Genomic DNA, 16919 nt, shown 5'->3' with positions numbered 1-16919 from the left:
ATATATTTATATAAAAGGTTCAATCTCATTTTTATTTTATAATTATAATATTCGAAGGGTATATATATATAAATCTAAAATATCGTAGTTTCACACGTTTTTGGTAACGTTTTGAGAATAAAGATTATGGGAAGTTTCTTCTTTATACAACATTAAGCTTTAAATATATAAAGTACCTTTATGATATTATTACAATTTCTCTAAATAAATTTAATTCTGACCTGAATTTATACTGAATTAAATAAGTATATCTTTACTGAGAATATTATACGTTTTACATACAACTATAATATTCAGAAACTGAAAATGTAAGATTATTTTCCTATAACATTTTTAAATGCCTTATAACCGTTGACTAATTAGAATAATTAGAAGCAGAATCAATAAATTTCCTGTTGAATTTGACAGCAAATTTGAGTTATAAAATTCGAAATTCTCCTTCAACAGTTCCTCACACTTCCTTATTACTCAACTCGAAATATAAACGATGAAATCTTAATTGCCACTAGTGAAGCGATTCAGGCACAAAATATGTCTTGTTGGATACATAGTAGCCGATGAAGCTATCTTTATATTATATTTTAAAAGACAGAAATCACCGTACACGAGACAAGATGGATACCCCGGGACAGTCGTATAAAGTGTGGCTTTATAAGGTTCTTTTATAACCATGATCTTCGCGCTTATCCGATCGTCGTGGATCACCGCGAACGGTTCCCTTACGATCGTTCTAACGCGACTTCCGCAATAACACGTAGAATGACTGCGCTGTTCAGAGTCGTATCTTTGACGCGCCTTTAAAATTTTAACATCAGGTGTATAAACGCTACGTTCTTTCAAAGATGCACACGTGGACGATTAACTAAGTTTTTGAAATGTTATTGGCACGTGTATGTACGTTCTGAAGTACGTAGTCGCCATTCGTATCCTCTAAACCGCATAGAGATAATATAATTGCATAACTTGCAAAATGCAAAACGTGTACTTTGATAACGCCTATAAAAGTACGTAAAAATAACGTAGATCGCAAGGGAGAGACAACTAGGTTTATACTTCTTAATTTCAAAAATTAAGATTTATAAAACCAGAGAACACAGCTATATCTATTCAAATAGTATCATGCACATATTTCTAAAAATTCGAATTCTTCTCTCAACATACTTCATCAGAAATTCTCGAACGCCACTATTCCTAATCCGCCTTTATTGACGTTCTACATCACAAAATACTTCCTAATCATCAGCGACATGGCCATAAATTACGAAGCAGTTCCATTCGGTGCCTTCATCACGATTCGATTCACACACCAATGGGCTTCCACACTTTTCGCACGTTTCATCTTCGAGTGTGCTGACGCGGGCGTTGTTCCAAACAAACGCGAGACCCTTAGAAACCGGAAGCTCCCTATAATTGGAATCTCATACCGTTCTCGAGCGCACGCTTGCGTCACGCCTAACTGTACACCATACGGTGGAGACCATCCGCACTGGTGGATGCTATTCAAGAGGTTCACGTTCCCGCCTACGCCATAGAAATGTTTTTCGGAGTTATTCGTCGCCACGTTTGCGATCTAGAAACTATTGCGACCTTCCACGTGTTCCCATCTCTTCCTCGTACGGTTTGCTGAACATCATAAATTAAACAGTTTATGAAAGTAAATAAATTTTATATGGCAATGGAAAAAGATTTCTGCCTATCATACTAAACTTGTGCTCTGTAGATTATTGTTGTACCTGTTGTATTTTTCTGTCGTTGACAAGTTTTTTAAATTAGTGGTACTACCTGTGAAGCTTAATTCTTAAAATTAAAATATGCGGAAGTCGTAGTTGAGTCAATCATTAATTATAAATTGGTGATAATCGAGATAAAATTCCTCTTACTTGCGATTTATAACACATTTTTAAATTGGTTTAATGCATATTGCATTGCACAAATAATATATTCGATTAGTATAAATGTTTCCGTTTGCAACACTTTATGAGATAACCAATGGGTAATTTGTCTTATTTTCTGTATTTTCCACTAATACAGTGACTGCAGAATATTTTCCAAAAATATTATATCGATATTTCTAAAATTGATAGTAGAAATACGTCCGTACAGATTTAACGTATTAATAAGTAGAATGCGTATGTTATAGCCAGACTTCGTCTCTCAAATATATGAAATAATCAAACGATACAAATCGAATAATTCATGCGTTGAAATACACACATGTTCACCAATCCTCTGTTCAAACTTCCGATCTAGACAATAATAGTAATCGTTTGATTTATTTCAATCGATCCAATGATTCATCTACTTTATTCTTATCTTTGCTATTTGTTGAATGGATCTTGTTAAATCGGATAGTATTCAAGAAAATATCGTTATGGAACATGGAAAGCAAGTGATGTTAGGTCATTTTATCGATATCGAAGCAACTGAACGTATGCTGTCTAGAAGCGGCTAATTACTTGTTACCAACCTGTTCTCGACTAACGTTGCGTCACGAGATCGCTTAGGCGACTACGTTGGAAACGTGAATACATACGCGGCTTAAATCGCGCCTAAGCTATACCATTATTCGATCGATTCCGTAATACTGAAACACGTGAATGATATTTCTAACGTTACGGCGTATAATTACTATGCTATAAAGATATTTATGACCTCCAACGAAGTACCCGATGAAATCTTATTACAGGTGCATACGTGACCTAGTATCGTGTAACATTTATGCTACTCCATCAGCAAATTGATTGCAAATTGATCTGCAAATATTCGTAACTGTGATATTTAATTCGAGCGAAATTGATTAATTCTCTTAGACGCCTGCTACATCGTTTCTTGCATAATGATGTAGCATTATGAAATCTTGCCCCAAGTGTGTACGTGATATAATATCACTTAACATTTCTAATATCCAATGAATAAGTTAATACCGAAAGGTCCGAAGATGCATATAATTTTAGAATATTTAGTCTGAATGAGATTCTGATGAGCGCTTAACCGAAGCTGAATTTGATTTATTATACTCTGATATTTATAATGAGCCTGCAATATGTATATGTGTGTACATATCTATGTAAAATTACTTGGGATATAGTGTGTTGCGTGGGAAACTTATTATGCATCCACGCGAAACTTCAAAATGCAGAAATGCATATAATATAAACAAAAATAAATAAAATATCGGAGATATAGCACCTGTCTTAACATTTAATAGATAAAACAATTGTCCACTTAAATTCCATTTTTCAAATTATATGCTTAAGAACACGAACTTGCGTAAGTATCTACGCATAATCGTATGAAATTTCCTATATGCTATACACGACGCATACACTATTAATTTATTATTATTAAAATATCTACAAATTAGCCAATAACTGGCAGACATTCGATTTGATTAATGTATAATGCAAACTATTTGTAAGATGATACACGATGAAGTTGTATAACGAAACTTAAGCAAACATGTTACGGGTTTGGATCGTAACGGAGCTTTCTCAATGTTCAACCACTTGTACGAAGAATAATGATATAGCGTTGAAACGATCATCGATATAAAAGTCCGGTTGCATTCTCTCGGAAAGTGTGGCCGCGCCGAAGATTTATCGGACGTAACATTTAACCCATATGATAAATAATTCTCCGTTTATGACCGTGCCGGGAACATTCGTCTTCTAGATGGAAGTTTGTCCTTCTTGTTGCACCACGGTACTCTCCCGTTAGCCGAGGATGAAGGTTCATCAAGGTCGTATAACTTGACACATACAGGTGGGATGGGTTGCCACAAGTTGACAGCTGGCATATCTCCACGCGAAGGGAAATTATTCGTATTTATTACCACGTATTAAGGAAATTATAGTTACATCGTCATCTTCCGTCATCCTTCTTCTATTCTTGCTTTCCTCTTTGCATGGATAATTTATTACGTTACCGTTTAGAACATTTATAATCTAATATTTTTAGAACATGTTATATTTCCAATATTCTTGCAAATATTTGTTTACTTTTCTTTTACTCATTTTAACAAGTTCTATTTTAACAAGTCTCATTACCATTTTTATAAGACGAAACATGAAAATAATTTCATATATTACGAATATCCTAGAATAATATTCTCTGACCTACAGCACGGTATAACACAACTATCTCTTAACGGATAAAATCCATTCCCTTTACACAAGCCTCTCTTACAACGCGAAGAACTTCATACCGGCCTCGATTAATTCTATCATACATCAATTACAATCACCAATAACATCCTCTATAAAACCACGAACCATTGGTGCAATCGCTTGTCCATAAACCCGTCGATCGAATTATCCGATCGATCAGAGGTGTCTGTACACCTCGCTAGGATAATTATTTCCACGCGTCGAACAGACCAATGTTATATTCGACCTGTTCGACGAATCGCTATCGAGCCCTAAGTGTATTTCGCAAACCAGGATACTCTATCGACTTGTTCTCGGTTAAAAAGATTAATGGACGTAATATGGCCATGCTGGAGTCGAGGTCGAGGAAAAAAAGGTGAGAAGGTAACAATGGTGTACGCAGTGAAAGAGTGCGGCAAAATCCATTTGCATGGTCCCACGGTGGAAACGGAACGCTTGCGAAACGGTTGTTGTCGTAAAAGGTTCCGTGATCGGAACAGGTGGTTCTGCGGCGAATCAGAGCCGTAACGAAATTTCCTATGGTCCGCGTAGCTGGCAATTAATGATCTTGTTTCACCGTCGACCGATCAGACCAGCCTTGAGATTTTTATCTTCTTTCGCTCGACCCTCGTAATGCGTTTTTCATGTTACGTCGTATAATTTAGTCCGGTCTCTTCTCACCGTACCTTTTATTAGGCATTGTATCGAGCTCGTGGTTGTAATTGCATTGCGTAACGGTTAATTACGCGCAGATACCGCGAGATTTTATTAGAAACGTTTATGGAAAATGGTTCGTGGAAAATCTGTTTCCTCAGGGCGATAATGGCTCCCGCTGCGGACCTCGATAACACCTTACAAGCTGTTTGTAAACCGTGATAAAGCGAGTTTATATTACGATCCTCGCTCGTAAACTGAATTTGGTTTTACGGGGAAATTAACGACCCGGCTGCACGATTAACCACGGAATCTTATTAATCGTGCGAGAGAGTTGGTTTTGTCTATTTTATCCGTCGTGTGTAAGCCACAGCATAAACTGGTTGTCTACGATTAGGAATGCCATTCTTGTTGTTTCACTTTCTATGTTTCGTGCGTGGTGAGATTAGTTGAAATTGATAAACGGAACATTTATCCGGTCGCGTTGGCTTGTTCGGTAGGTAAGGTATAATTGCACCAGTTTCTTATCTTTCTCTTTTTTCTAAATATGCAAAGCTCTTTTATTTGCCAATTTTTATGACTTCAAACTAATAAACAGTATTATGTCAAGAATCCGAGACTTACTAAATTTGTAGAGTTGTAATTTTCTTTAAAATTCAAGAATTCTCTATTCTTTACTTTCAACGTTCTCAAATTCCTAATTCTCTACTTCTTTACACTTTCTTATTTTTAAAATTCTTAAACTATTGGCTTGGCAATTAAGTGATTGCGGATGTTGTTATTAGGTTGTATTGACAAAGTCACTTAGTTGTCAAGCCAATAGTTTAAGAATTTTAAAAATAAGAAAGTGTAAAGAAGCAGAGAATTAGGAATTTGATAACGTTGAAAGTAAAGAATAGAGAATTCAATATCAATCCGTTACTTTTAAAATTCCCAAATCCACGAGCCTCGAAATCCACATTATTACGATTCTAAAACCCAAGAGTTTCTTCCCAATTTTAACCTTCTACATGGAACTTTTTCATATCTTACTTTCCAATTTCTTATTTCTTTAGCCTCCAACGTTCTATTGTACATTCTACGCCCCTAAATTGACATATCACAATCCTGCAATCTGGAAAATCCTGTAGGCAATGATCAGAAGGAATAGTCGACCAAGCCGGTGGTCTGCTTGGAAAGTTTCTGCCCCAACGGCGCGCACCCCAGCAGGTGACTGCGTATCTCACGCGCGACGAATTGATCAAGTAGAGCTTAAGTTTAATGCGACCGTCTGTGGCTGTAAGCCGCGAGCAATACCGGTGGAATGGCGCATTGCCTTCCTGTGGAACACCCACGCACGCACACGCGTGCCAGCCAATAATATCTCGACCAATCCACGCCCAGGTGTAAAACATTCGCGTTACGTTTATCTGCTCGTCACGAAGCAGACGCAAGCCTGTTTTGGCAATATTCGAACGAGTAGACGGAGAGAATGAGGAAAGATGAACCTGTTGAAAGTAATATATTGAGACATTTATAGTTAGTTACACGTGCGAATTTTTTTATAGTTGTAGGAAATTTAAAGGTGCAAAAATGCACAGCCTATGTACAGTATACAATAATGTAGAATATAGAAGATGGCAAATCGATCATTATGAAATTTCAGCCGATTCTGACGATTTAACAAAATAATTCATTGATAGGTTTTGAGAAATGATATAACTTCTATTTGATACTTACTTTGTTTCATACTTATTCGAAGGATTGCTCTTAGTATTTTCTGTCGTTTGTGATTTATTAAAATGGTGATTTTTCAAACAATAGCTCAAAGTTGCGTCAAAGTCGGTATGTCAAAATCCTGGATGAAACTGTCTAGCATTTGTAATGTTTCAAAAGCAATTAAAATTCAGGCTATCAAAATTTTCAGTGAAAAAAGAAGCATTTATAACACTTTTATATCTATTCTTTTTATTCTTTCTCTTATTTTCTTCTTTTTATCTTACTCTTTTTATGTAAATCAGTGATCTTGAGATCGATATTTTCTCGCGTGTTACCACATTCTCGTTTAGTTCAAAATTACGATCATTATGCTAAATATCCAATTATTTCACCTATACAAAGTATCCGATAAAACCCACGTAAAATGTTACTATATGTTTATGAAAATATCTCAGAAGATGTAGAAAGGTTCTGACATTTACGCGACATTTGCATTTTTTAAAGTTCATCTCGCTTCGTGTCCACCTTGACGAACCAATAAAACTCACGCCGTATCGCGATACATATTAACCTTTCGAGCGGACAGTCGACCGAGGAAAGGAGATCCCTCCATTCGATAGCTGGAAATACATCCGCGCGCGAGCTAGCGGCTCCGTGTCGATGAATCTCGAAAGAGGCCTGAGATACCTGCGCGTGTCGGTAGCCAATAGCCTGTTAACTGGCCAGACATTGACATTCGATGCGTTAGACGATAGAAACTCGCGAGCAGATTGCCAATTTTTATGCATTTTCATAAAATATAAATGTGCAAAAATACGCAGAATTCATATAATATGCGAAAATATATAAAGAATCTAAAACAGAGTATTCGTTGTAACCTTTAATAAATGAAAAGATCTCTATTTACATTCCGTCTTTTCACTTTCATTTATAGATGTACGAATTTCAAAATTGAGAAGGAAGAACGAAATGCTGAGATAGTATAATAAAAAATAAATTACTCGTTGGTTTAACTGCGTTGATAATCCAGATCATTGATAGTTGAAAAACAATGAAAAAAAAAATGAAATATGTACAAACGCATAAATATCCGCAATGTAACGATTACTGTCATCGACTCTCAAAATATTCAAAACTGTAGCACAAAGTTCGACTTCATTCGGTTATATAACATCGAGTCCTTTTTAAAAGATAAAGTTAATTCCGTGCACGAGGCGGAACGCGTTAATTGTTTGTTCTCGGAAAAAGAGCAGGAGCGCGGGAAGGGTACCGGGAATCCGAGCGTGCAGCAGGCAAAATCACTGAACGGTGGTGACCTGCGGCCACGAACATTCCGCGGCGAGCAGATTCCATGAAAAGTCAGCCAGCATCCGCGCGCATGCATGCATATGCAGGGCGTGTCCAACGCGTCGCGACTATTCCACGTAGCGAGATACATGGTGAAAAATTATCGCCAACGAGTGATCGCAACAATTGCCCAGATACGTGTGTGTGCGCACACTTGGGAGAATTAACCTTGCAAGACGCGTAACAGCTGAATCGGAAGGCGACACTGATCGGCTCGTGTAACGTGATTCAATGTACGCTATCGCTCAAAGGTACACTGTATATGGACGTTCCTTTCATCACAATGTAATTTAGTTACAAAATCACGGACAGAAAGATTCAAGACGATTTTATATTTTATTAATGTTAAAATACATATTATCGTATCACGATAAAATATTGTTTTGTCGACCATTCGCGGAGAGACGCGATCTCAAGGAGCGCGTCAACGGGAGTCGTAAATTTCCGTTACGATATAAATCGACGATACGATACTGATCGATCCTCTATTTCGTTTAGGATAATAGAGGTGATTGAATTAATTATAACAGTGAGGTAATAGGTTATGATGTACTTTTTATTCTAACAACAATTATAGACAATATGATTACGCTCGTTGCGTGTATATACGTGGCGGCACTCGACGGCAAAAATACTATCTCTCGACACTAACTAGCGCCGGACGACGACAGCGCAGTGGTTAGCCCCTTAGGCTACGAACGTTAGGGAACCCAGGTTTTCGAATCCCGGCGACGGAGGTTCGATTTTTCTTCCACGCATCTAAATTTAGAAGAAAAATATAGCAGTACCCCAGCAGCGACATCTACATCTCATAAATATGTATGTTAATTAGATATATGTTGACTGATTTAAAGTGGTATAAACCCAGTGCAGAGATGTTGACTGATGTGTTAATCGTAGATCCAGTAAAGTTGGGTGACGATGGTGTCGCAGAGGAAAACTCCTGCTGAGTGTTGGTCGCCCCACCACCGGTCGTTTGCGAGTGTAAGTCCTGGGAGACACATGGTGGGAAAAACCCACGTTTCCCCATTTTTACGCTGAAGGAGCAATAACTATAAGGAACATTTTGACTCGAAAGTGTTTTATACCACATAACGGCCTTAACGGTCAAACCGAAATGCCTAGCTTTGCGACTGTTCCTTCTGATTATTACGGTACAATTAATTATGCTGACGTAGCAGCGAATGGTCGCCTCGACCGAGGGATAGATTCCGGGCTGCGCAAAGAGTCACCGATCGAAACAAATATACTTTCAGAAATCAATATACGACGAAAGAATTGGCATTTTTTTTTTTATTTGGATGAATTTTACAATCAATTCTCGTTGAGCATTATAAGTAAATTTTTCTGACGTGGTACTATGTCGTGTTTAATAAGTGTTTATCGTGTGTTTGATTCTAGTTGAATCTAGTGCTTAAATCTAAAGGATAATGTCTTTTTAGCCTGCGCATCTGATCCGATGTGTCAAGCAATTGAGTAACTAGTGGGTTTTGGTGGTTGTTAACTCTTATGTTATATCTATTACAAGAATTAGCATGGAGAACAATACGATGCAGTTTTGTCATTTAATATATTCATTACCTTTAGCCTGTTTAGCTTGTGTTTTATAGATAAAATGGAGAAATCTGTTTACAGTAATAGAAGAACTATTTTAAACAATTTTGGTTTAAAACATGTTAATATTTCGACAAGTTGTGTATTTAATTGTAATATATTATCGATAAGATTTCAAATAAGGAAATTATATTTCATATGATTTTAGAACGGGTAGAATCTCTGCTATCCAGCATTACTTCGCATTTTATAAATAAAGATGACCGACGATAGCGCTAGTCATTAAGTCTTAGACGAGTTATTTTCCCAATCACGTTCAGTCACTGACAGAACTTTCCATGATATGCTGCAATAGCTCAAACGAACTGCGGTAGGTTGTTTCATAACATCATCAAGAGACGCTCAGCATGTGGTCCATGCTGCTTTGATAACGTTTGCGTAACGCTTCTTAATTACTTCTACTTCGGTCGATTGATCACCCACATTTTTTTCTTCATTCTTGAAATGAGCTATTTCATATTAGCAGCGATTAAAGCAACTTATGCATTACCAAGAGGAATTGCAGCATTTTTTACATTCAGAACTTACAAGCATAAGTTGCTTCTTCTTCTGCTGCTGATTCTTTCGATTTATACATTTTCAATTTATCAAATTTTTCAATTTTCCAATTCCCGCGTTCCTAAATATTCGTATTTACAATTTTACAAATCTCCGATACTTTATCGAAAATTTCACAAATGTCAGAATTCCAAAATTTCAAATTTTCTATTTATCAAGATTCTAAACTTCCAAACTCTCAACACCTCAAATATCAAATCTTCAAACCTGAAAAATTCAATAAAAAACCATACGAACTTTGTAACTAAAATTTTAAACTTTGTATTAAAATATCAAAAAAGCAACGAACAAATTTCAAGGATTTGGCACTTATATCATCGTACGTATTACGATTCGATACAGAACGATTCTTATGTGGAGCAAGTGCGCCGCGTTAGACACACCCTGCGCGACGCGTGTGAGCGTACACGCTAAAAACCGCACGCTAGCCCGCAACGTTGAAAAGATCAGTCTAGTCTGTTCGAGGGAAATCTCCGGTATGCAGGGCCCACACCTCCTCAGCATTGCACCCACAAGGCTGACCTACACGCGAACGCGCAGCCAGGCGTGTTGTGCACCACGAGCCACGAGCTCTCGTATCCCGTTTCCATCGAAAGTTCACACTAATGGCATTTGCTGTACGCCCGTACCGACGTACGTCGGGATTATTACGATTTATTAGCTCACCTATCACGGCCCTGTTCGCGGTTCTGTATTGCGATCCGATTAGGGATTATTTCGGTTTCGGTGAATGAATTCGATCGAGCTACAGGGAACGCGATTCGTTATCCCCAGTGAATGAAATTGCAATCGTAGTTGTCTTAAACCTACCGATTGTTTTTCATCCTTTTTGTGTCAATTTTAGTAAATCGATAGAAAATCAGGTAGCAGATTTATGATAAAAAGAGAGAGAATATTAGAAGTTAGATATTAGAAGAGGGAATAATAAATTATTAGAATTTGTTTTATTTTTCTTTCCATATCTTTCAATGTCTTCTATATTTATTCTATTTTTCTTTCTTTAAATTCGGCTTTTTTGTTTTTTCAATATATAGTGCTTTTGTCATATAAAAATAAAAATTCGTATTTACACATCCCATCGACATTAAAAAGATTTACAGATCTGTCTAACAACTACATATGTTACACAATTGAATCGTTTCTTATCGCAATGTAGAATAACTTTATAATTAACGATCAATGGGAAGATTGATATCAAAGCTGTACCGAATATACCTCGTCTAATTATGAGATAATCCAAATATGTATGTCCAAGACTAAAGAACGCGCAATGTTAGGGAAAATGAGAGAGGCGAGTTTCCCAGGCTCGATCGCGAATCCGCGGCGAGAAAAGGCTGACGAAGCCGGAGCGAGACGAATCTTACTCGCATCTCTTAGGGCTATCAACGGTACACCGTAGCAGGATGTTACACGAGTGCTGGTTTCGTCCAGAAACACAAAAGGGAGGAAGAAAGATGCAAAAGCTACAGCGAGCATTATGCGATCTCTTGCGGAAGGTTTCCGTGATGGCATACCGTGGCGTAGAACAACAACACAGTATCGTGCGGCTTGAGAGGCAGCGCTAGTTCTCGAGATATCAATAAATAACCTATCTGGCAATATTATCTCAACGGTTTTATACCTCGTGGAACGGGGAATGCGATCCAATTCTTACGTGCACTCCTGACTCCTTTTCCTTAACCAAGCGTCACAATCAACTGACCTCTGTCAGTGAAGGTGTGAATGATACGCTTACCATAAGGCAAAGTATGTTACTTTCCTCCTTTTTTGTATGTATCAATTTAGGTATGGCTTGTAAGTTTGTTTATCATGGCTTGTATCGGTATTTCCTTCTCTTTTCTTTTATTTTTTGTGTTTCTTTTTTTCTCTTCTTTTTATATTTACCCTTTTCTTCCTCCGCTTTTTCTTTTTAATTTATTATTAATTTTGTTCGGAAAGCTTATCCCTCTCCCTTCGTTGTAACTTGCATTTTCTTTTTCCTTAAATTTATTTTAGTTTCCTTTTCAGCAGATAACTCGTAAGAACAATAATTCTTTTAAATTATTTTATTTTCGATACTATCAATTGATCAGTGAAATATTATACGATTATATTAATATGCTCTTAAATTACAAGTAGTATTATCAATGTGATATACTGTTATTATTATCATTATCGTAGAAACTCATCGAAATTTATATCATTTGTATCTTTTAAAAACTTACAAATTATTTATTTATAACTCTCGTTTGTTACTTCGTATATTTATTGCTAGATACCACTGATATTGAATAGCAGGAATTAACGAGAAAATACAAATTAGACAGCTGTTCTCTAATAAATACACAAGTAGTTACAAGCTTATCGAGTCAGTTTCGCCAGCCATTTGATCCTTGTTACTTAAACAAGTACAAATAAAATTCATGTATTACAGATCTACCGCGTTCTCGAATAACTGGAGAAATTAGCTGAATTTACACGTTGTACGTGAAACGTGGTTTACGAAGGCACTCGTGCTTCTTCGCATGCTTCCTCGACATGGCATGTCTTCCTCGTTGACTATAGAATCGTGGGATGTAATTAACTGCGAGCAAACATGAGATCGTGATAAAATAGATAGATATTCGCCTGCTTTGCAAGAAATGTAGTTTAATGGCTCGAACTTGCGCGCGTAATTCATTATTAGAAACGTATCATTAATCGCGCATACTGTCAACCATAAACTTCTTTTACTTTCGAAATACGCTTTCATTGAACGGTCTTTGGGCGGAACAAGTTCGATCGCTTGCATAAAGGACAGATTCAGCTAGTTTCGTTTAGGAGAAATTAACTCGTGTGTTTGTTTTGAAGAGCAGAAATTTAATTTAAGAGCCTATAACATAAGAGAAAATTCAAAAATATATGTAAACTCCCTAGAGTTCACGTGGGATAGGGATTCTTTTTGTTTTACGGATAGCACGACCTTCTTTGTTTCACGGACAGAGCGACCTTCTTATGTTTTATGGACAACCATTTTTGAGAGACACTCTTTTCCCAAACGGACGGACAGAGAACAACAATAGAGACAGACAAGAGCACAGAATAATTATTTAAAATTTTGAAGACTGACGGAGAAAGATCGGTAGCTCAGGACGTTGAAAATCGATTCTCGATTTTCAGGTAAACATTGTACAGAACTTGTTATTTCTCGTTTATGTAATTTATTGTTATTTATTGTTATAGACGGATCAATTGTTGTTTATTTTTGTGTTTTATCTAATTACTTTCACAATAAAACTCGATTTTCAGACTTCAGAATCGATCACCTGAATTATCCCAAGATTTACGATCTTACATATATATTACATGTTAACATTCTTTTTAATATCATATCATGAAGACTAAAGAAAGATTCATACAATTAATGACTTCATAGAAGATATCGCGCTGCGTGAGAGTTCTGCAAATTATCACAACGCTATATTCATGATCTCACACGTAGACTTAAAGAAATCCTAATATTTTAAATATCAACGGTGTATAATAACTGTATATCAAATTCTAGTATCTTTCACACATTTGTAGTGGCTCGTGGAAAAAGTTCCAAGTTCCAAAAAAGAAAAAGTTCCAAGTTGAAACGGAAAACTCAAAACTGAGACATCCATAATATTTTACCTTGGAACACTAACGGTGTTTTGGGTTACAAAGTCTAGAAGCAAAGGAACTTTGAGTAGGTTGTTATTGCTGCTTCTGGTAATCTTCAGCTAGAGTTACACAAGTAGGTTAACTTTTTGTGGTAACGTCCGTTGATATAAATGCTATGAGATTATTATTATTTATTATTATTATTATCATATTATATATTATATTATTATTATTATATATTATTTATTATTATTTATTATTATTGTTCTTTCTTCGATTGGTATAGTAGCATTGAGCGAAAGATGACTGAAACTGGCATACACTATCTCTGTACTTGCAGTTATACTTATCTTAATACATCTGACTATTACAAATTCATCCACTCGTTAGTTTGTTAAATACGCCTACACGTTATAACCACGTCACATTTATCTACATAAAATATTTATTCTACATTCTCGACTTATTTTCGCTCGTAGAATAACCTCCTGCCGATTCCTGGAAATTAAGCGAATTCGCGTATACGTGACAAACATACGAACTTGATTTTCTCAAAAATAAGACCATCAACGCACTTTTGTTGTTCTTGATCTTCATCTTACTTTGAACCGTAGAATGTTTCTCACCTGCATCACGGATGAGACCGCGCCGTATATGAACCAATACCTAAACCTAAAAATAAAATCGCGGAATCCAATACGCGATACTATCGTAAAAATCTTGCACGCGCGCCGCTCACAGCGTTCTGAATCAGCTCGACTCGGCTCCGATCTTATTTGGCAAGGTGGATCGCTATTTGTCACGTCATTATGCCCCGTAACGGTAAACGTGGCGCGTATTGGTAAGTTCTCGTAGTTTACGCGCGACATCCGCGTAAAAACAGTTCGCACAGTTCGAAGGCGTGGAAAGACGTGGACACGCGTTGAATATGCAAATAGTGCGCACGAGGATGGTAGCCGGCCGCTTAAAACGGAGTGAGAGAGCGGAGAACGTCACAGAAATTGGAAAGCACGACAATGATCGCGCGAACTCGCATCTATATACGATGTAACATGACCACAGAGATACGATTCCGCGTATGAACAGATCGCGCCTACGTAATACACCTACTCCCAAAACCTACGTGGATGAAAGCGGAGAATTTTAAACCGCCTCGGTGCTCTGGAATACGGGCTATTGACAAAAAGACGGCCTCCAAGTTCGAGAAAGTCGCCTGAGTTCTTGTACGGAATGTACACCATGTGATAACTGGACATATAGAACCTGTTCATACAGTGGCAACACGAAGCACTGATACATATTCTTATATTATCTCGCCATAGTTCTTAACACTTAGCTAACCGAACGGGGAGATCTTCCCTCTGTGAAGAACATCGTTGCGTGACCGAACGGGGAGATCTCCGTTTTTGACTTCAGCAACGCGTTTTCTTTTTTGTTGTTGTTATTATTACTTATTGTTTACCTGGAATTGTTCCCAATTAATTGCTTTTCGACTTCTTTAAAGTACAGTATATAATAAAATGCACTAATTTAGTGGTGATAAAATTAATTAGAAAGTTACACTATCAGTTATAACTAAATAAAGTTATAATCGAACGATACCACACTGTAAAAAAATATTAAAATGTATTATGAATTTTTAATTTCGCATTCAAGTCGTGTTATTTATCTTTAGTCATCTTTAATGTTTTTAATTTTACCTATATTTTTTTTATACTTTTAATATATTCTTTTAATTTGATGTTTTGCATAAGTGATATGTGAAATCGTTAATTAAAATCATTGCCGCAAAATATAATTATCCATTTAATTCATTTTTAGACTTCTTTGTTTTTTAAGTAGTGAATATTGGTTCTCGATACTTGGAAAAATTCGCGATGGACACGTATAGCTCGCTGTGGCTTGCGCGGTTGGCTAAGTGTTAACTGTTCCAATTGTATTTTTCACAAATCCACGTATGTCTGGTATATTGGTATAAAGAATACAAATTAATGATATTATGGTGATACTTTACCTAAAAAGCATCAAATATTCAGCTTTTTGAGGTCCTAACTCCATTAATAATATTCAGCTTCAACAATTTTGAACTAAGTTTTCTCAGTTTATAAACTAATGGAGATAAAACAGTTAAAGACTATAACGACGATCTATCGTTTCGTTAATTAATGACTTATTATAGTACAATGGATATAGACAACAAGCTCTTGAAACTACTTCTTTTTGTGTTTTTTCGTACATTGCTCATATTTTGTATCCATTTTAGGTATGTATTGTCAAAGCTTGAGATACCTTATTTCTAACACTACAACTACGGGTCTCTAATATGTACTTAAAGATTCTATATATAAATCATTATAATTCAAATGATATGAATTTTAAAAAATTGCAATTTGTCTTGGAGACATTCCGCAATTTCGTATAACGTATCGTATTTATTATTTGATAGCACGTAGGTAGTTCTATGGTTAAAAAGTGTAGAATGCACAAAAAGTAGTAAATTGTAAATATTAAAATCGCAATTGTAAATATCTAAACATTATCTATGTACATTTCAACAATATCTATCGAAACAAAGTTTTCATTTCGGGTTATATAAATCTGAGAAAACAAGGTCTTAACCTTAAACAAATCCCTCTTATTGTTCTTTAATACAATACACTAATATAGTGATATAGTAAAGTCTCGCATAACTGCAAATACTAAAAAAAAAAGACACGCGAGAAATCTCATGCAACGTGTCACACGAATGACACAGTCTCGAGACCCAAAGAGTGAAACGCCTACAAAGTGCACGAGACATGTTATCGATTCGAAAGGATTAAGATCTAAAATCAAAGATTACAAGACTAGAAAGGATTAAAACCTTAATAGGATTAAAACCCACATATCCATATATACTTTCCATCTATATAAACTTCGACACACGAAACTAATGAGACACGACAAATCAAACCATTACAATCGATACTAAAAAGAGAAACAAGTAACCATCGGTTAGCCAGCACCATTCATTAATGTCTCTAAAATTGGCATAAGCGTGTCGCCATTCTAGAGAGAAAGGAGGATTATGGGACATACATATAGACAAGATCAAAGAGCATTCATAAAAGGTACGCAGGCTTAGTGCACGCATACGGTGTCGATCGATATTAGCCCATATATGTATAATTGACCCTAGCCAAAGATGGATCACAAGCGCCGGCTATGAAGAAAAGAGCAATTAAGCGCGCCGCGTAACACACTTTCCGAATACGACGCCGAAGGCCTCGTGTTCGGAATTGTTTACGCGAATTTAGTTTC

The 16919-nt window shown here is 36.4% G+C and overlaps 1 protein-coding gene and 1 long non-coding RNA gene across 6 annotated transcripts in view; one reads left to right on the top strand and one right to left on the bottom strand.

Moving 5' to 3' along the window:
• The window catches only part of LOC132906072 (uncharacterized), a 169364-nt gene that overhangs the window by 43868 nt on the left and 108577 nt on the right, over positions 1 to 16919 (top strand). The window lies entirely within an intron of this gene.
• Positions 1 to 16919, bottom strand: part of LOC132906362 (uncharacterized) — a 152078-nt gene that overhangs the window by 106753 nt on the left and 28406 nt on the right. The window lies entirely within an intron of this gene.

The sequence above is a fragment of the Bombus pascuorum genome, chromosome 1 (genome assembly GCF_905332965.1).
Source record: "Bombus pascuorum chromosome 1, iyBomPasc1.1, whole genome shotgun sequence".
In the NCBI taxonomy this organism is placed as follows: Eukaryota; Metazoa; Arthropoda; class Insecta; order Hymenoptera; family Apidae; genus Bombus; species Bombus pascuorum.
The sequence above is the reverse complement of the archived record's forward strand: the minus strand, read 5'-3'. Positions and strand labels throughout refer to the sequence as shown.